Raw genomic sequence first — 21,810 nt, 5'->3', positions numbered from 1 at the left:
CAAGACCACAGACCTCGGTAACAGACACTGGAGAGTTGGAATACTTTGAAGACAAGATACCCCCTTCCTTCACTTCTCCAAACGAGGAGAAATTGAGATTAGAAAGGCAGAGTTAATGTCTCAGATTTGCAGTCTGCTAGCGGCAGAGAAGCAGGACGAGATTTTCTGGCACCCTAACTGGGAATCCTCCTCTACTAAGAAGAGTAGTAATGGAGCATCAGGATATTTACTACAGTTGGAAGCATTTCAAGATACATCTCAGCAGGAAGTTCTCAGAAATGTATGATGGTCATTTTCATTTTATTTTATGACTCATCAGTCAAACGCTGACCCCACAACCACCAACCCTCTTCTAGTGTATGGATTATTTAAAGCTGGGACATAAAGACTCATAAAAAAAGGCTACTGTGTCAGAGAAGGAGAAATAAATCATCCTGTTCCATCCAAGACCCAACAGGATGCATGCCCCCACTCACCCAGGCCTTTGAAGATTATAACCTTGTCACTTGGAAGCTGAAATTAATGTGATCATCCTACATCACTTCACCCTCTATTATTTCCACTTTCACAAGTGGTTGCTCTATACTGATCACCTGCTCTCATCTCCAAATTAGAAAGTTCAAAAGGACAGAGATGTGTGCCTTGGCTGTTCTCCTGTACCCAGCACACAATAAAGTCAAACAGGAATATGTGTTGAATACACACATGATAACTAAATAGGCAATTAGAAATCATGATAATTATTAGCTACTTTATGTACCATGCTTCTTTGTCTAATCCTCAAGTACATTTTTCTGCTTATTCCTGTCTCCTCTCCCCACTGCTCGTGGTCCCCTAATCTTGTACATGATATTTGTATTTATACCCATTTTCATGTAACTAGCCAGAGACAGAATGAAACTGAAACACTAACTTTCAGGACTTGTATCTCTCTTCATGTAACCACACTACTTCATATGCCCTTCGAGTAATCTCCTTTGGACATACATGTCTATTTACATGGTATTTCTTTCTATAAGTATGTACCCATAATAATTTACATGATGTAGAAAAAAAGAGGTCTCAAAAATACTTTTGTTTTATGGGCCATGAAGTCTTATAAGCTTTACTAGGAAAAAAATTAAAGCCATCAATAAGTGTGAGAAATGCTACCTATTTTGTGGCTCCAGTGGACATTTACAATGTTCTTTAGAACCTTGGGCACCAGGTCATGAGAACTAATTTAATTTTGATAGATCCCACTTCAACAAAAATTTTTGATCAAGGGAAACTTCTCCTGAACCAAACATCCATTCATGCCACTTATAACTAATATGTCAAGGCACAGTCGAGGTAAAGCTAAGATAATAACGCTATGGCATCTCTTCAGGAAGTGACTCACATAAACCTTGAGGCTGCACGCAGGAGGAACTTCCACCTCAAGAACGAAGCTACCCCAGCTTTGAAGATACACCAGGTTACAACCTTAGTACCTGAGACAAGGGCCAAAATCCAGGAAGAGAGAGATTTTGCTGACAGAAAGGCAACAACAAATCCAGCACTGTCTCTTGGTTCTTAGCCACGATCCTGTTGGGCTAAAGGTGATACTTGCCTGAATCTAGGACTTTTTCTCTCTCCTACTAATACTTTGAAAATGAGGATATATCCCAAGAAACTCAAAACCAAGTGGGCTATTATCTTGAAATTTGGACAATGTGTATAATGTGTTTTGTATCAAGTGATTATTTTTAAACCAGAACTTTCTATTTCCAAATATTTGGTTTCCTTTTCTAGAACTGCAAAACAAATGAGTCTCCTAAATTCACAACATATATATGATGTTTTTACATCTCAGTCTCTGCTCCTCCTCTTTTTAGATATGACCTTGGATGTGCTCATTAACTACTGTGTGCCATATCTTCTCATCTGTAACATAAATTGTTCTAGGACTATTTATAACATGAGAAGTATTAATACTGATGTCTGGTCTGTGTTTTATCAATAAAATAGCTATTCATTTACAGCCATCAATCCTCATCGTTGTTGTATTTACTCTCCCTGTCTTAGTTTCCAATTTTTACTTCAAATATTCCCTTCAAATGGAACAGAAGTAGCATCCCTCCTTTAAAGACTAAATATCAGAAATCATAGGAAAATTATATATATATATATATATATATATCCTAAGAATTAGGTCACTAGTTAGTAAGAAAGGGGACAAATGAACAATTGCTTGAAATGGCTATGGAATTGTAATAGCCTTAAATAATAAATTAATTTGCTTAAAGTCCTCTTAAATTGCCAGTTTCTGCCCACAAGATTCATTGGCACCTATAAAAAAAAATCCCAGTGGTAGCAAAATGGTTGAGCGTAGCCAGATTTTTCTTTGGGCCCCATCTCAAAAAAAAAAAAAAAAACTGACATGGATTGTGTGGGAAAATTATAATCTGTCAATCATGTTTTAAATAAAACGCTGATTGGCCAGGCAGAAAGTATAGGCGGGAAAACCAGATAGGAAGTAGAAATGATGTAATGAGAACAGGAGAATCCTGGGAAGGAGGAAGTTGATTCCTCCCACTCCTGCCCAGATCACCGAAGCAGCAGGATGTAATCTGCCCCACTAAAAAAAGGTACTGAACCACATGGCTAACATAGATCAGAAAAATGGGTTAATCAAGATGTGAGAGTTAGCCAGTGAGAGGCTAGAGCTAATGGGCCAATCAGCTTTATAACTTATAGAGATCTCTGTGTTATTTCTTTGGGGCTTGCTGGCTGTGGGGTACCGAGCCAGACAGAAACCAACAAATAAGCAGGCCTGGCCCCCTCATGTTACACATGGAGACTTACAATAAATTATGAAAGCTAGGCCTTAGCTTAGGCTTGTTCCTAACTAGTTCTTACAACTTAAATTAACCCATTTATATTAATCTATGTTCTGCCACATGGCATTACCTCTCTTTCATCTTGAACCTTTTTTTCTTTCAGTATCTGGTTGATGACTCATTTTCTCCTTCCCAGGGTCCTCTCTGTCTCCAGAAGACCTGTGTAACCTCTTCCTGCCTAGCTATTGACCATTCAACTCTTTATTAAACCATTCAAAAGGCACCTTGGCAAAGATATATCTTCAGATTGTACAAAATTATTCCACAACAGTTAAGAGCAGACATTATCTTTAATCCATTATCATCTTTCAGCATTATCTTACTATTCTATTCAAAACAAAACAGTAATATCCAAAACTCTACCATGCACCATTCAGTGGCAATAACAGCTACCCAGAATATTCCTGGGACTGCTAATTTTCAACAAGCATGCTGATATATGTATCTTGTTTCTGTACTGACCATAAACAACACTAAGCTACACCAAGCTAAGCATGCAGGAGGACCACAAACTAGGCCAACATAATATGACCCTCGTGAGGCTCAGAGTCTACTCAGGGAGAGTCAATTAAAACAAGATATTTTAGCAGGTGGCATAGAAGCGCAGATACCATATTTAACTATATCTGTTTCTATTTGGTGAATAAGAACAATTATCTGCCTCTCAGAACCAGAAAGGCAACCACATAATGTTTTGAAAGGTCTAATCATATTATCCTAATCATACAATTATAATCATATTATTAGAATGGCATATGACCAGTAATTCACTTTCTCTACCAAATTCTCGCCTTCAGGGAAAAGGTGATCACTAGAATCCATGAGACTAGTGTGCACATTCTATCTTCTGCATTGATAAGGCACTGAAATGGTAGGCTGACTATCTAAAGTCTCCCAAGGTTATATTCAAAGAAGACCTGGTATGTATTGTTCCATGAAATGCAGTGCAGTAGTGATGAAGGCTGCATAGGATGTTCTTGCTCAAGGGGAAATAGGGCTGACCTACAGATTTTCACGTCCTAAAAGAATAGTGAAATGAGGATATGATGACCTTGTTTTCCACACCAAAAACCAGGACACAGAGTCTAACAAAGGATCTTTCTTTTTCACTTCTGGGAATTAAACTGTCTGAGAGATGTAGCTTAAATGCCAAAATAGTGGCATTTCTGGGACATTGATGGTATATGGAAACAAGAGAAAAAATAGTTGAAATCAAGACTGCCCTGGAAAACTCAAGAAATAAATGCTTCCCTTGGAAAATGTGCATAAATGACCAAACCTTAAGGTCTATGGAGGTTAAAAAGAGAGATTGGTGGGTATCAAGATTTCTGAGTTCAAAGAGTGACCCAATGGAACCTGATCATCATCAGGTGCAAAAAGAAAGACCAAAGAATGTATTCTGTAATATAATTAACTGTCCTAGCTTTATCCCACTTCTCATTCTAAGAGTGCTGTGTACTTCATAATGAAAGTAACAATATATTATACTAATCAGTTTTTTATTAAATTATGTAATTTTACAAATTTTCCCCTTCTCCCCTCCTCCCATTTCCCTTTCCCTTCCCCTCTCTCCCCTCCCCCTCCCTCTCCAGTCTAAGGAGCAGTCAGGGTTCCCTGCCCTGTGGGAAGTCCAAGGTCCTCCCCCATCCATCCAGGTCTAGGAAGGTGAGGATCCAAACAGTCTAGGTTCCCACAAAGCCAGTACATACAGTAGAATCAAAACCCAGTGCCATTTTCCTTGGCTTCTCAGTCAGCCCTCCTCATCAGCCACGTTCAGAGAGTCTGGTTTGATCACATGCTCCATCAGTTCCAGTCCAGTTGGTCTTGGTGAGCTCCCATTAAATCAGTCCCATTGTCTCAGTGAATGGATGCAACCCTCACGGTCCTGACTTCCTTGCTCATGTTCTCCCTCCTTGTGCTCCTCATTTGGACCTTGGGAGCTCAGTCCAGTGCTCCAATGTGGGTCTCTGTCTCTGTCTCCATCCAATGCCAGATGGAGGTTCTATGGTGATATGCAAGATAATCATCAGTGTGGCTATAGTAAAGGGCCTCCTGAATATTGGAAGTATACAAGATTGCCAGGCAAAAATTGAGAGCTTGGGGGTGGGGGTAGGATGAGGGTAAGGGGAGATGGGGAGAGAGAAATGAGAAGGGGAGGATGAGGAGATCTTGGGGGAATTGGACAGTTGGGATGGAGGAAGAGTGGATATGGAATCAGGGAAGTATATATCTTAATTAAGGGAGCCATTTGAAGGTAGGCAAAAGATTGGACTCTAGAGGGGTTCCCAGGTGTCCAAGGAGAGGTCCCCAGCTTGCTCCTTGAGCAACTAATCAGTTGTTTAAATGGAAAAGAGTAAACAGCCATGTTTTCTGTCAGGCTCTTTGAGTCACATGCATGAGAGGGCCACTAAGGTTAACTAAACATGAGGCATTGGCAGACAAATGTGTGCAGATTGTGAAGACATTCCTCCTACTTTAGTTTCAATACAAACAGAAACTGATTAAGACTAGCAGAGTGCCCAAGCCTCAAACTTAAATTCTCAGGAGAATATCTGATCGTCCTTGTTTTTATCATACCAGTTCACTCTGATTGTGACTCTTGTAAACCGTGTCATGAGCAAGACTCTGCTTTACCTACTGTTGCTAAGATGTGACTACAGACAACTTAGCTCTGTGAAATATTCAGGCAGAATCGCTCCTGAGAGAAAGTTACAAATGCTTAAATGTCAAGGACAATTTCATATCTGTTCTTGTACACTGTGTTCACTCAAATATTCCAGGGGTTCACACAGGTCCCTGCAGGAGGCACCAGTCATCATTTGAAAAGTGGTTGTTGCGTGTCCCTTCATCCTTGGAGTGGATGATGAACTATGAGCTCTGTACTTGCAATATATGGTCTGCTGTATCTCCTCGCTTATTCCCTTTTAAGTTACTGAAAGGTACAATGTGTACTGTAAACTGTTCATACCCAATTCATATTATCTCATTTCTTCTAAGATGCCATCAGAACAAAATTCCCATGTGTACCTGTATAGATTCTTATCACCCACTGTCAACTGACATGCCCTGGCTTCAGATCATACCCATTCCTCTCTAGCCTAGTGTAACATAGGTCACCAAGAGTTAAGGCCTACAAAATTAGACCCCATCAGTGATACATGGGAACTGATAGATAAACATTTTCAGGAGTGTGTTCTACACAATTCCACAGAAGGTTCATAATGATAGTGAGCCTCACTTGGCTACAATGATAACACACTCACAGATGTATCCTTCATTTTCCATCTCTTTGTGTCATTTCCTGATTCTTTGGCTCTGGTTTTCCTGTGACACGTGCGCACACACACACACACACCAAAACAAACAAACAAATAATCTAAATTTGCATTGCAATTGTTTGCCAAAAGAATATTTTATTTGCCATCCAAAATCTGCTGACATCAGCCCACCTACTGCAACTGCCATATGATTTGTTTGACTGATTCAGATCATAATCCAGACACACAAACATGCATAAAGCTATTCCATTATCTCCCAGAAACTGTCTTCTTCCCCCACATCTTGAACCCCCTGACTTTTCTTAGCTCAGTGGAATCTACAGCGATCGTGCTAATGCGACGTGTAGAAACACGCAGCTGGGCCCAAATCAGATTGTGACTCTCTGAGCTTCTGTTCCCTCATTTGTCAAGTGACAACATTAGTAGGTTTGCTGAGAAGCTTGAATGAAATCATTTTTTAGTGTTTAAAATAAGCCATATAACAGGTGCCCAGTAAATGAGGCATGTGTGACACCTTGGGTAGTTGACAGAAAAACTGAGAACCCCTCTCCTTATATAAATCAATTTATTTACAAGGCCTAGATGCTTATCCAGCCCCTGGAAGAGCCAGTGAGAGCCACCAATGAGGGTTATTCAGCTTCTGCACTTAAGAGATGAATGTTGCTTCAACCCTCACCTTTTGCAATCTCTTGTGGCTACACCTAACTCAGAAGTATACTTGCTAGTCTTCTGCCTTCTAAGTCTAATATGAGTGTGACTCATGACAACTTACTTCTACTGCAGAACCTTGAAAGAAAAGAGCTTAGAAGTAACTTCCTTGGATTTTTCGCGGAGTAGCAGTGACTACAGAAGGGAAAGGTGATGCTATGTTAGCCTTAGATACATCAAAATAGCCCCAGTCCACACAAAGGAAGGAGTGGAAGTCTGACAGATTTGTAAGTATGAACCATGTCTCCAACTTCCAGCCTTCATCAGAAAAAAATTTTTTGGTTTTGGTTTTTCAAGACAGATAAACATTTTTGATGAGTATGTGTTTTGCCTGCCTGTTTATATATGCACCACATGCATGCCTGGTACCCTCAGTAGTTAGGAGAAAACATCAGCTCCTCTGTGTTTGGACAATTGTGAACCACCTTACATAAGTGCTGGTAATCTAAACTAGGTACTCTTGAAGAGCAGCAAATTCTTCCATCTCCCCAGCTCTAAAATTTTAAATGATTCAACTGGAAACACCACTCTATTAAGCAGCATCTTGAGTAATGTTTCAGCCCAATCATCATGTCAAAATATAACATCATGGCAATAGATCAGATATAATAAATATTTTTGCTTCCTTATTATTAAAACAAGAGTGTCAAACAAATCAACAAGTAGGTTCTTTCATTATAATGACTCATTACTACTCATTTCTTGTTCATCTTAACCAATATCCTAGGGGAAAATGAAACATTATATGTGTATCATTTTCACCATTTTAAACCAATATGTTGCCAGGCAGTGGTGGCACATGCCTTCAATCCCAGCACTCAAAAGGCAGAGGCAGACAGAGAGTTTGAGGCTAGCCTGGTCTACAAGAGCTAGTTCCAGGACAGGCTTCAAAGCTACAGAGAAACCCTGTCTTAAAAAAAAACCAAATAATAATAATAATAATAATAATAATAATAATAATAATAATAAATCAAATAAAACAAAACAAAACAAAAACAATCTATTTAGATTCCTTTAATTGGTATCTCAGCTACAAGAAAATTTTGTTGTCTTGGTGCTCTCTTTGTGCAGTGGACTTTGCATTTAATAGCTATTGAGCAGTTACAGCTTGCAGGGAGCTAGGTGATTCATATGCATTTTGTCATTTAAACTTCTTTGCTGCCATAGGAATCGTACTGCTCTGATCATTTTCTGATGAAGATACTGAGAATCCAAGAGTTAAACTGCCCAGCCCAGGAAGCCACTCTTCTAAGAGAGAAAACTAGAATGTAAAACCTCTCTACAGAGATGAAAGCCCATAGTTTTAAGTGCTATCGCATGCAATTCTGAAAAGAAATTGTACAAAGAAAAGATTGTCAACATACTATCATCAGAGAAGGGGGAGAAGAACTACTATTTTTCTATCGTTTTTGATTCAACAGTCAGGAAGCTCATGCACATAAATAAAGTGTAGTCTCATTCATTCTAGGTTTTCTGTCATTTCCAATTTGACTTTTTATTCCTATGCTCTTGCTGAAATATACATGTACGATCCCGATGACTGATGATTGATCATTACATATTATTAAACAATGCCACATAAGTATAGGCCCTGTCTTTATGTCTCTTAATAGTCGTCTATTTGAAATCATAACCATGTAGAACTGTCAGAAAACATAGGAAGTAGTGAGAAGGAAGACAGAGTCCTCTAATTTCCTGGACAATTTAATATTTTGCTTATAAATTATTAATTTCCTGATTACTATGCATATGACTCACGCATATCCAGAGTATTGCCTCTTAAAAGTATGCTAAGAGAAAAAAAATATGCATTGTGACTATGTGATAAATAATGCACATTGATCATAAGCACCCATTCTGAAAATCTACTAGAGATATAGATCTGACTTTAAAAGGGAGTCTGCTGTTGATGGGACAGAGTGATTCACCACCTTCAAGAATAATGAAAACAAAAGCACACTACGTGGGTCTCTGAGCATCCCAAGGACCAATGGAAAAGTGTGTGTACTGAGTGGTGTCGTGAAAATCAGATTGCATCCACTTCTATCAGTGAGCTGGTGCCTTGTAAATCATTAGATAAACCATTTAGATGGAATTGATTGGGCTCTAGGACATCTTGCCTGTCATCAATAGCAAGTATATCTACAGAAACTGTATTCAAGGAGTGCTTGAAGATATAAGGAGGTGCTATCTAGTGACCTTGGAAAAAAATGTAGCTGTACCATCCAAACACAGTTTTTACTGGAGAATCCTGTTGCTTTCCTGTATACTATCCCTATATTCTAAATTTATTACTACTCCAACACTTATATATACATTATATAGTGCATTGTTTTGCCTATATCCTCTGGGTTTTGCACTCCATCGTAGCCTTTTTCCATTTTCCTTGGACTCCCATAGCCTCTTCCTGTCAATGCTTGCTTTCTCCTTAGCTTATACACTCTCATTGTACTGCCCTCTGACATGGCACCTTGTCCCAGCTGGAACTTCTGCTATTCGCACCGGCAGCTAGACTAGGTCCTCAAGGCCCACCTGAGAATCTCGTCTACAGACAGACCACACACTTAGCTGTGTTCTTTGTCATCCATGACTACAGCTCCTTGAATATGACTTCTGGGAGTTTTATGACTAAAAGCTTCCATTTCACTTTATGTTTGCCTATGATGGATTTCCTCATTGTTTTATGCAAATTTTATCATGTTCAGTTTCTAGATGAACCCTTAACTTTTTCAATCATGATATAGTTCTCCTGTGAGTTTTTCACACTAAATGGGACTTTGTCTTCACACAAAATGGGAATGTGTCTTTCCCGCTGATGGAAATATCCATCTGTGCCTTGGTCTAATAGACCATATTAGTCACACTATGTACATTTGAATTGACTCGTCAAACTTTCCAGGGGTATCAAAGCATCTCTCTGAGATCCATGGGGACTGCTCAAGTCTACTTGGGTCCTATAAACTCAGAAGCTGGTTCTTTTCACTCTGTTCTTTTCACAGGATTCTTTAGAAAATACACATCTTTAACCTGATACCTGTTAGATATAAATTTACCTAACACCAGGAGTATTCAAAAAGCCACAGAGAAACCAAGTAGTTTGTAAACTTGCACACACACACTCACACACACACACACACACACACACACACACACACACACACAAACAATTTGATTAGAGTTACCATACTTGGAGGATAATGCTCCTCCCAGGAGCCATAGGTTACCAGATTAAAAAGCCCAGTGCCAGATGTGGAATTCCTTCCTTTAGTTTGTTGGTCTGAAGAGTCCCAGAGATCCCAACAATGAAAACTATTGTTATTTATCTTGTTTGCCCACCAGAACCTGGTGATAAGACCCTGTTCCTGAAGTGGGGTGGTCTGAAATAAAATGGACCCCAAAGGAAAGGTCAGTATTAAATGTGGCCTTGTTGGAGAAAGTGTGTCTCTAAGGGGATGGGTTTTGAGGTCTCTTTTGCTCAAGCTTCCCTCAGTGTGGCTTTCAGTTGACTTCCTGTTGCCTATAAGATGTAGCACTCTCAGCTCTAGCACCATGCCTGCCTGCACACCGCTATGCGCTCCATCTTGATAATGGATTGACCCTCTGAAGCTATAAGCAAGTCACCCAATTAAATGGTTTTTTATAAGATTTGCTGTGATAATGGTGTCTCTTCCTAGCAATAAAAATCCTAACTTGAAGATATGAAGGCATGAAGATACCACATACTTTTGTCATAGAACATGGAGAAATCAAGCTGCTTCTGACCTGGGAACTTCCTCTGACTAAGTTTCATAACACAGAAAAGCACTGTGCAAGTTACTGGGGAGTAAGGGTCATCAACAATCTTATCAAACAAAGGACCACACCAGCTACAATAATGGTCATTCTAGCAAGCCTATTCGTGCAATGTCGGTATGACTGTAATGGGGTAACTAAATGTTTCCGATTAGATCTAAGGTCCACTGCAGAGGAGGAATTCAAGAGTACTACTGTAAATCTGTCCTAGAACCTATGATTTTGGAGACAATAGATTCTAGAGGTAAAAACTACTGCTATTATTTTCTTTCATTGACATTTTATAAAACTGCCTTCTAAATATGTGTGTTTTATACCCACATATTAGTGCAGCTTTCGGTCATCATCAGGGAAGCATCTTTATGTAGTGGAGGATAGTTAATATTGAAACACAGAACTGATCCAAGTGGTCTGAGGAATGGATGCCAGAGGATGGGGAGGACCAGACAAAACAGTATCTTCTGGACATGATAGGACCAATGCACTCATGAGTTCATGACAGATGTATGTACCTAAATAAGACCTACACAAGATAAAGACAGTCAACACTCCAGCATGGATGAGAGACAGGCACAGGATCCCCCACTCCTAGCTAAGAAGGTACGAACAGTTAATGACTGCTAGGGGAAGGAGAGTCAGTTTTCTTCAGGATTATGGTCCCTGGTAGACTGACTGTGCTCCAGAGAAGAGACCCACACCGATGAATATATGGAGAGCATTAACTAAATTCAGTGGTTTGCTAAAAATTTCAACAGAAAACATGAAACTGAGAGAAGGATGTAAGAAAAGGGTTATCAGGGAGGAGCCAAAGGAATGAGGGACAAAACCATCAAAAGACATTTTAGCATATATGAATTTCTCAAAGAATAAGTTAACATATTATTTTAAAATGATTTTGTGTACCCTTCCTCAAATATGAATGTTTGTATTTCACCAATACTTTAAAAGAGGTAACAGGCCAATTTGAGTAACTAGAAAGACAGAAAAATCCCTAAATGTCTTAGAAATTTAACAAAAAGATCACTTCTTTTTCTTAAGGATTACAATCTAGATTTGCAATTATTCCTTTCTTGAACTGTTCGATCATGTCATGCTCATTCTTCCATACAGAGCCCGCTTGTCTGGCTCCTAACACTATCCTCATCCTGTTGCGTATTATTTTGGTGCCTTCATTCATTTCACTCTTGTGCCAAACCAGTGCAAATTCCCTACTCTTGAAACCTGGCCTACCAAAGAAGCACACTGTACATAACACTGTATAGAAGACACTGCAGCATCTCCTAACTTGGTGTCTGCCATTATCCTTACATTTAAAAATAGACTACACTTGATGGTAGTATAGGAGCTTGATATGGGCACAGGTGTCATGTTGGAAATGACAGAGAAATAACTTTCGGCAACAACAAAGAGTTGTTGGTTACTTGTGTATGAACCTTCCCTGAAAGTCTGGCAGATCTTCATAAAGGCCATGAGTACAATGTAGTCAGAACTGTTAAAAGCAGAGTCCATAGCTTATACTTGAAAGCGTTCACTGTGGGGAATTGCCTTACCTGCTATAACCAACTGAATTACTGCTTTTTGTCCCTCAGCTGGACAAAGACAACCCAGTGCCTCCAACAAGTGTAGGCTTCCAAAACATTGTTAACTTTTATTTGTTGATAGAGCTATATTTTCATAATCATAATACAATATACCAAACGCATATCTCTTAAAACAATCTTTAAATAGAATCACAGTCTTACTGAATCACATCAGGTCCTAAGGCAACAGCAATGCCATCTTGTGAATCACTCTGCATTAACACTATAAAATCTGGCACAAATTCAGAGATTCACTTGAAGTGTACAGATGGAGCTTTAGCGCCTATGGGCCAGTTCATCAGGATACATAATTCCATGGTTTAAAAAAACTGTCAAATGAAACTGGTTCCAGGAAATGTTCTTTTGTTGGAATCTGACCACAAAAACTAAAGCTTAGTTCTCATCTACATTGAAAAGAGATATTCTGTGATAAAGAATATGGCATGGCTCATACACACATGAGGAGGAAAATAAGGTCTCTGCAACAAATCTAACCATGCATATTAGTCCTAGGGGCTTCAGTAGTGGCCTCTGTGAAAAAAATTAACGATCCTATACACAAAGTCCTATTGAATCTGATCTCATCTCAATAAACACTTGATTAACATTCAATGTAGCACAACAACAGGAAGAGAGGTTTATAAATACTGATCCTTGGGCAAAGGTTGTCTGAAGTGTGCCTCTTGGAAAAGACTACAAGATGAAGATTTTTAATTAGGAACTCTGTTGAAGTCTGCATATGGGAGGAAGAAGAGCAAAGTGATACGCCGTCACAAAAGGAGTTTGTCCTACTTTTAGAGGCAAGGAGCTTGTACGAACTCTTAAAGAGTTTTCAAACAGAGGCAAAGAAGTCCATTTTTTCATAAAATATAACTAGCCACTGAAAGATGAGGTGGCTCCCTTCAGCTAAGGACAGTTTCCAAACAGGAAGGCTTTGAAAGCAGACATCACCAACATTTTCAGAAGCTAGGAGATTGGATGCCTCATCTTGAAAGGCATACATGAGACCCAAGCAGCACAGCACAGTATGCAAGACATCAAAAGGAAGTGTAGAGAAGTTTTCACCTCAGGGTTACAGGAAGGGTCCAATTATTTCTCTATTATACAACCCAACCTTATAACATTTAGGCAGCTTTGAGACTCTGAAATGAATCATTGCATTTCCAATTGGAAAATGTAAGTTTTGGTTAGTCAATACAACTAATTATTTTTCTTTGAAGGAGATTTCTCAAAATACTCCTCTCAAGAAGTTGGAAATAGGCTTGTGACAGAAGTGAGATAAACTATGAAGCCAGTTCTATATAGGGTAGTTTTCCTTTCTCGTCAGGATTTCCCTAAAAAGACATCCTCCTGCATATAAAGCCTAAGGGTTTCTCTGCAATAACCTGAAATCTCTGATACTTTTTAATGTCCTTCTGTAGAAAAAAATGTCTAGGAAAATCAAGTAATAATGTTATTAAACAGAAGCTATGTCTGTTTCTATGATAAATTTTCTTCATGCATTATCACCCCAGCCCTCAAAACAACTTAATGAGACACAGATTATTATTGCCATCATTATCCAAAAGAGAGAACCAATTTACAGAAAAATTAAAATAATCTGCTTAGTCACATAGAGTATATATATGGCAGAGCCCAAATCCCAAAAAATTCTACCCAAAGTATACATATAGACAAAGTTATTCTGGATGACCTCCCTCTGTCCTCATAGACAACCCCCCCTCCATCCTTCTCCACCTGCTCTGTATTTAATGTCAGTGACTTCTATGAACCCCATCACCTAAGTCTTAGTATCTTATTGTATCTAGTTCAGTTTACTAATAAATATTATAAGCAAGAAATCAGAATGCAAGAAGAGTCTAGGTATGGAGTATGCTGCCTGTTTTTACTCTATTCAAGACCACAGCTAGCAGTCCCATCTTTTCTCAAACAAAGGTTCCTTCTGTACCTAGAGATGTAACTGGGTTCTGATAAGCAGTCCTCCTCTAAGCCACTGTTGCTATTGCTGCAATAATTCTTCAACTCTTGCTCAGTTCCCTTAGCTGTCCCTGAAATTTTATTAGTTGTGTTTAAGTTTCTTGTTGGACCCGAGCATGGGTGTCAGAGACAATATCACATGACGTACATATAAAATACTGACTTAAGAATTGATGATTGTAGCTGGGTGGTAGTGGCACACGCCTTTAATCCAGCACTCGAGAGGCAGAGGCAGGTGGATCTCTGTGAGTTCAAAGCCAGCCTGGTCTACAAGAGCTAGTTCCAGGACAGGCACCAAAGCTACAGAGAAAGCTTGTCTCAAAAAAAAAAAAACACCAATTGATTACTCTTTCTTTCTCATTGATAATAATTATAGATACACAATAAATAGAGCAAAGCAGGTGAGTAACCAACCTAGAAAACTGTTGGCTCAAAAGTTTGACTTGCCACCTCAAGGATTTAGGTGGAAAGATGATGTATGTAAACCCAAAAAGATGGAAATATAGGTAACGCCTGTTCATGAACCTACTCAATTTGAGGAAAGTAAACTTTCACTCTTTTTCTTGTGACCATTCATTTCTTTTATGAAATGATCATTCATTCACTTATGAAGAGCAATTGTTTCTTACCAGTCTCTGGTCTCTTTAGTTTAAAATTGCATTTGTTTTAGGTACCTGACATTTTTAGATGAGTTCCACCACCTCTTTGCATTCCCTTCTCAGGTATAAGACAGTGTGATCTGATGTGACATCGTGGGGTGGCATGGAAAAGGTTTTCCTATTCTGCTTCAAATGCTTCCATATGTTTGCTATAGCTGCTTCAAAATCTGAGAATTGGAATCAATATGAACAAGAGATTCAGGTAGTCAGTGCTCACTGGCTTCCTTCTAGGGGTAATGTCAGTGTAAGGACACTCTGTTGTAGCCCACTTCACATCCCTGAGAAACCCTTCTACCAGAATAATATGGAACTGTGGGTCAGAATAGTTTCCTGATATCCTACATGTCAATATAGGCTGAAGGAAGCCTAGGACTGACTCTGTTTTATGTTCATTGCCTAAGCATCTCCCCTAGCCACATTTAAACTTAACTGGCTGGGAGACCAGCTGACCTGAGAGATTATCTAAGAAGCATTAACTCTAGTCAACTAAGCCAAATGTCAAGGGGTCAGAGATATGACTCCAACTCTAGGACTTCATCACTTTTAAAACTTATGTCACCTTTTAAACTCTTGTGTTGCCCTTCTAACTTTCCAAGACTTGGCCCTAGAAAAGTCAAAGAGAACATGGTAACATCAAGTCTAACCACTGTCCTTTCCAGCTGCTTTGCCAGATTCTTACTCTCAACACAAAGTTTGCTGTTGCCTTCTCCATAACTGGTAAGTGCTCTCATGTCACTATTAAGTCCCATCTTTCCTTCTACAATAGCCATGTTTCCTACCAGAGTCTATGATTTTATCTTCTCAAACTTCAGACCCCTGCAGTTGTCTGAAAATATAAGACCCTAAAGTTTAAATTTATATATTGTCTGACTGGTATAATAAAATCTAATGTCAATTCACTATGTTCCCCCTGAGGTGGGACTCACTGTTTTCCCATAGTATCCACCCCATATAAGTCTTTTAGTCAAGAAAGCCTCTCAGTTACCACATTGATTATTTCAGTGCCTCAGTTGTATCTGATAATACATACTAGCAATACAATACTTCAAAGGCTATGTGTGTCGTTGCATTTTATTTCATCATGTAGGCCATATATTGTTTCTCATTAATTCAAGAAGAAAGACAATGAGACACCCTGATAGATGTTACTATGCTATACTGAAGTAATTAGCATTTAGTTATTTTGCCAATTTCTTACTGTCTCTTATTTATATGCTTTGTTATAATTTGTATATTGGAGAAAAACATTCTTTATGGATAGTTACTGGACAGTATCAAAACCTGAGAGTATTGACTATATCTTTGGTAAATAAGTGAAATTTTTCAACTTCCTGGCATCTTTCTATGCCAATACATGCTATGGAATAATCCTCTTCATGAATTGTGAAGATTTGTTACTATGATTGATCTAATGAAGAAGATGACCATCCTAACTAAACAGGATAAAGTTAGGCAGGAAAGCCAAACTGAGAATTCTGGGAAGGGGAAGGGCAGAGTCAGGAGTCACCAGCCAGGTACAAAGAGAACAGAAGATAAACATGCCATTCTAATAAGGGTACTACCACGTGGCAGAAAATAAATAAGAAATATGGCTTAACTTAAAATGTAAGAGCTTTTTATTAATAATCCTGAGCTATTGGCTGAGCCTTTGTAATTAATATTAAGCCTCTGAGTGATTATTTGAGAGTTTTGGTTTTCTTTGTTTGGTTGGTTTTTGTTTTGCTTTTGGGTTTTTTTTTTTTTTTTGAGGGGGATAGCCCTTTCTCAAGATTTCAGTACCTTTACTTATAACAAATAGAATAAATATAACTTTATCATAAAAAGGAAGCTCACTTCAGTAATAGAATAAAGAAACCTGAATGGCATATTGCTATATGGGTCATGTTCAAGGGACCATGACAGAAATCTTTCATTAGTACCATAACATTTCCATGATTGCTGGTGTCAGGAAGGAAAAAGTTGCATTTGAGGTCTAAAGTTCTCTACTTGTCAGATGCTACTGCCCAGATTTTTAGCTCCACTGTTGATTGGAATGCTGCCTTCTGCTTCTCATACACCAAACAAATGGAAAAGGAAGCATACAGGTAGTTTATAGGCTACAACAGCATGCTCAAACTAGAGTGCATGAATGAGTTTGTAACACTGAGATCACAGAACTCTGAGCAAGCTAAAAGGTCTGTTAGAGCTAATGAGGCTGTATAGATGATATCCCAGTGGGAAAATGAGGCAAATCTACATGAGTCATAAAATAGACTGCTATTCAAATACGCTTTTCAAACCACAAACAAAATGTTAGCTTAAAATGCTGCTTCTCTCTGGATGAGACCCAGAGTACGGAATCCTGAATCTCATATTTTAAAGGAAGAAGGCTAACCAGCTCTCCAAAGGAAGGGTGAATTAGATGTGTTTTTCCTAAGCACCATCACAGACACCTGCCACTCTGCAAACTAGCCAGTAGGGCTAGTTCATCATGCTTTTAGATGCAACTTTCAGGCATGTCACTTATAATAGAATACTTGATTCTGCTATATGCTGGGATCAGAAATGTTATTTGGGCTTCCAGTTTTGTATGTATTTAAAAGAAGTTACAGGTTGGGGAATATTTGGACCACTAATATACACAGGTTTTTTTTTGTACAGTAATTCTCTGTGACAAAGAGATGTACTTGCTGGAGAGGCATATTCCTGGCCAACAATGCTCAGGATTATTTTTTTCATATTTCGAACCATTTTGGCCACTCCATAAGATGCAACAGTCCAATTAACTATCGCAGGCTCCAGGACATCCACCGAGTCACAGCTCAAGCTACTACGATAGCAAAAATGTGTAAATGGGAAATACAGAAGGCAAAATGCAGCAACCAAGTGATTTTCTATAACCAGCCAAATATTGAAAGAGAGAGAGATCAAACCCAACAACTCTCTTTGCGTATCAAAGTTTATGACCTGATAGCTTTATAAGCAAAATTTAGTAAGCAGATACAACCAGGTTAGAATAATATTTTGGAGATCTTAAAGGAAATACTGTTATTAAGGTTATTTTAAGAAGGATGCTTAAAAGAAATCCCACACTAGCTCAGAATTGGGAAATAGATGGTTATTTGTTTAGGGGTAGATTCACAAATCATAATCCTCTGCTTGACAGAGAACAGAAGCTGAATCCAACAGCTGGAAAGAGAGCAGACTCATGTTCTACATTGGCTTATATAGTATAAGAGGCCACGCCCCAGTGGGCGGGTAACCACAAGCTGTAGGACTTCCTACAGCACTTTCCATTTCCCCCATCCCTTGCTGTTACCTGATACTTATACTGATCCACCTCAATCATTTTTGGTTTTAGAGAATACAGAGGTTCTCTAAGTTTTTATAAGTTTGTGTTATTAGGTATTACTGGTTGCAAACAGTGTGATTCATTGTTTAAGTAGATGTTAACCACATGTTAAAGGATGCAAAATAGCTCAGCCAATCACAGAAGAACTCTTAGGCAGAAGCAGTGTGGTCTGTAGAATGTGGTCCCTCCATTAAAAATGTCACTAGGTTCCCACACAGAAGCAAGAAGGCTCAGAACTGGGCAAAGCAGGCTTTATCACTTTCCTCTGACATGACCACTGTAAGAACTTTCAATCCACTATAATATAATCACTTATACCATGGAAAGCTAAATAATTTTAAATCTAAACAAAAACTCATTTGCTTAAATCAATAAAAACCTTTCTCCAAGTATTGGAATAATCATTTTAATTTAAAACAGGAAGACATCAAAATAATATAAACCATAAAAAAACTAACAAAAGAGAATTAAACAAATATGAATTAATATACGTAGAAATGGGCTGGAGAAATTACTTAAACATTAAGACATATAGTGCTCTTGTAGAGGACCCAAGCTTGATTTCTAGTTCCCACCACTGGATGCTTACAACCACCTATAACTCCAGCTCCAGGGATCCAACACCCTTTTCTGGACTCTATAGGCATCTGTGCTCTCTCTCTCTCTCTCTCTCTCTCTCTCTCTCTCTCTCTCTCTATCTCTCTCTCTCTCACACACACACACAATTTTTAAACTCTTTTTTAAAGAGAAAAGAGATATAGCAGGAATTTAAGCTAAAAGTAATTCTCACCACTGATCTCTTAAAAAAAAAAAGTGTGTTTCCCAGCAGCAAGGCAAAATGGGGAAGTCAATGTGTTACATGATCCCCCTTGCTTATTAAAGGCACTTACTGAGATTTTCAGAGAACAAGACCTACTTCCTAGCCTTAAAGCCAGCAGAACTTAGAACAAAAGTCCATTGAACAACAGCAAACTGGTGGTGTTATTTATAATGATTTTGCAAAAGCTTAGAAACATACTACTTCTATTTGTGACCATATCCTCTATTAAAGTTTAAGGGGTAATTTTAAACTTTAGTCTTGTGAAGGTGTTTTTAACTTCTGGATAATACATTTCAGTAGGTGGCTTGTTCATGAAGCACTTTGATACCATGATGAAGCCTAAAGGATCTGATAAAAGATCTGTCTCTAACACAGAAATGCCAATTCTCTCTGCAGGACTTTTGATGAGCAACTCATTACGGTAAGTAGCAATGACATAATTCCATGCAAGTTGTCAGGGGATGCTCAAGTTCTCAAATGAAGGTAACTTCACTACACTAAGGAAACGGACCAATGCTGTGTTCTGACTTAGATACAGCAGTACACTGTAGAAGAAGAAAAAGAGGGGTAGAATTTGTGTTCTTTTTTCCAAACACTCATTTTTCATTATGTTAAACACTCGAGTGAAAGTTCAGTGATCCTGGCTGGAGTCCTGAATACAAGAAATGTGACAAGGAGGCAAAACTGCACACAAACAGGCAATTCCAAGTCTCCATCCTCTTAGCTAAGGTCCATGACGCTGGTGACCTGACCAGCTCACCCAGACCAAAGAAAAAGGGGACAAGGCAGTGGCTGACGTGCGCGTGCTCTTCCATCAGACACTGTGTGTTCTTTAACAATCTGCAGATCTCAGTGACTTCAAGCAACAACAGTTATCTCCGAATTCTTTGGCTCAGAAATGTGGCACAATACTAGTTTGGAGTTTCTGACAAAACTGAAGTGTCCCAAGTCTTGCGAGGAAACTGGTACACTTCCAAGACCACTCATGCTGCTGGCAGGATTCAGGTCTTCATGGACTTCTTGTGAATGGCCATCTAGTGGCATCCTGTGGCTCTCTGTCATAAAGATTTCTCCTCTGGCAGCCTACAAAACAGGAGCTGGATTAATCTGAGCAAGGAGGGAGAAGTAGGATCATAACGGAACTGAGTTAGCATCTTTTGTAGCTTCATTTAGAGGTGACATCTTCTCACCTTTGATTTAGCATTCTTCTTGTTAAAGGTAAGTAGCTAGGGTCAGCCTATTATTCAAAGAGAGTGCATAAGAGTGTCAGCATCCATATGTCTATATCACTAGCCAATTCAGAAGCTGTCAACCACAGGCATAGCTCCTGCAGTCTGGAGGCTAAACTTAACTGAGTCAGTAAGGCCAAAGTAATTGTCATGTGTCTCAATAAAATGTAAATGAAAGGAGTCTTCAAACAAAATGATAACAATGAAAGCAGGGTTACCCTCACTTTAACACTGTAGCTAAGATACAAGGGGTAGTAGACAGCTTATTTTTATACCCTCAATAAGTTGTTCTTATCCTTTAACCAGTTGCAGCATAGGCCCAAGAAAGGGATCCTTCCTTTGGACACTCAGGAACTAGAGCAAAGGCTCCCAGAACAGGGTATTCATCAACTCCCTTATGAAGGATTCTTGAAGTGAACAAAATAGGAATTACTCAGAAATTCATCATCCACTGCCATCTCATTTTTAGTCCTGTGTCAGCCAAACTAGTATGATTGACAATGTATTTTTTTAATTTTTAAATAAAAAACAAGTATTAGTTGAACATCTGAAAACTACAATACTATTAAAATCATTTGAAAATAAGTCACTGAAGTAGGATGTAACATGACAATCAAGTCATGTTCTGCTAAACAAAGATCTAAGAAGTCACACATCAGCTAGGAGTACTGGTACATACAACCCTGTACTTAGGAGGCAGAAGTAGATGTAGCTCTCTGAATCTGAAGCTAGCCTGGTCTACACAGCAGGTCCCAGACCAGTCAGAGCTACACTGTGTAACCCTGTCTCGAAACAAGAACAACAAGTTAGACATCTTTCGAATGATAGAGGCAAGCCAAATTGGCAGCAGAGTGTGTGGAGTCTGGGTTGGATTGTGACACTGGAACAGATCTAGAAATAAAAAGTCTAGAAAACCAGTTCATTTAACAATTTCAGCATGGTTTCAAGGTCTCATCAGTTTGGAAGATTCTTGGAACAATGAAACAGTAAACTGCTTGGGCAAACCATATGTCCCTCTGTAGGTTGGAGATACATGTCAAAGAAGCAGAGTGTAGCATCCTTTCGAGTTTTGTTATTTTCTGTAATCTTCTGAATAGTATACATCTAATTCAATGGCAATTTCCTCTCTACTCAGTTTTCTACTCTCATTCTCGGTTTTCAAACCACTCACCTTATATCTCAGAGAAACAATATCTCCTCACCAACATTTGTTCTTATTTTTGAGTAGTCTTTTTAACCTAACATCTCATCATATTTTTGATTTGCACAATATCGGACATATTTCATACATGTACTAGTCATTTTTGTCTCTTCTTTCAAGACTGGTCTATTCAGGTCATTTGCCCAACTATTAACATTTTTTTAAAAAATGAAATTGTCTGGTGCCATTTAACTGATGATAGTTGATGTTCTTCTGTCATTTATCTAGAAAAATAAATCTTCCCATATGATTGTTAATGCAAAGTGAAAGAAATCTAGGCATAAGAACCACTATAGAATGACTGACAAACAGAAGAAATTGAGAAAAAGGCTCTGTGCTCTGGATTACTCCCCACTGATGTACTCATGTTTGCC

This window comes from Arvicola amphibius, chromosome 5, assembly GCF_903992535.2.
Source record: "Arvicola amphibius chromosome 5, mArvAmp1.2, whole genome shotgun sequence".
Classification (NCBI taxonomy): Eukaryota; Metazoa; Chordata; class Mammalia; order Rodentia; family Cricetidae; genus Arvicola; species Arvicola amphibius.
This window is presented reverse-complemented; position numbering follows the sequence as displayed.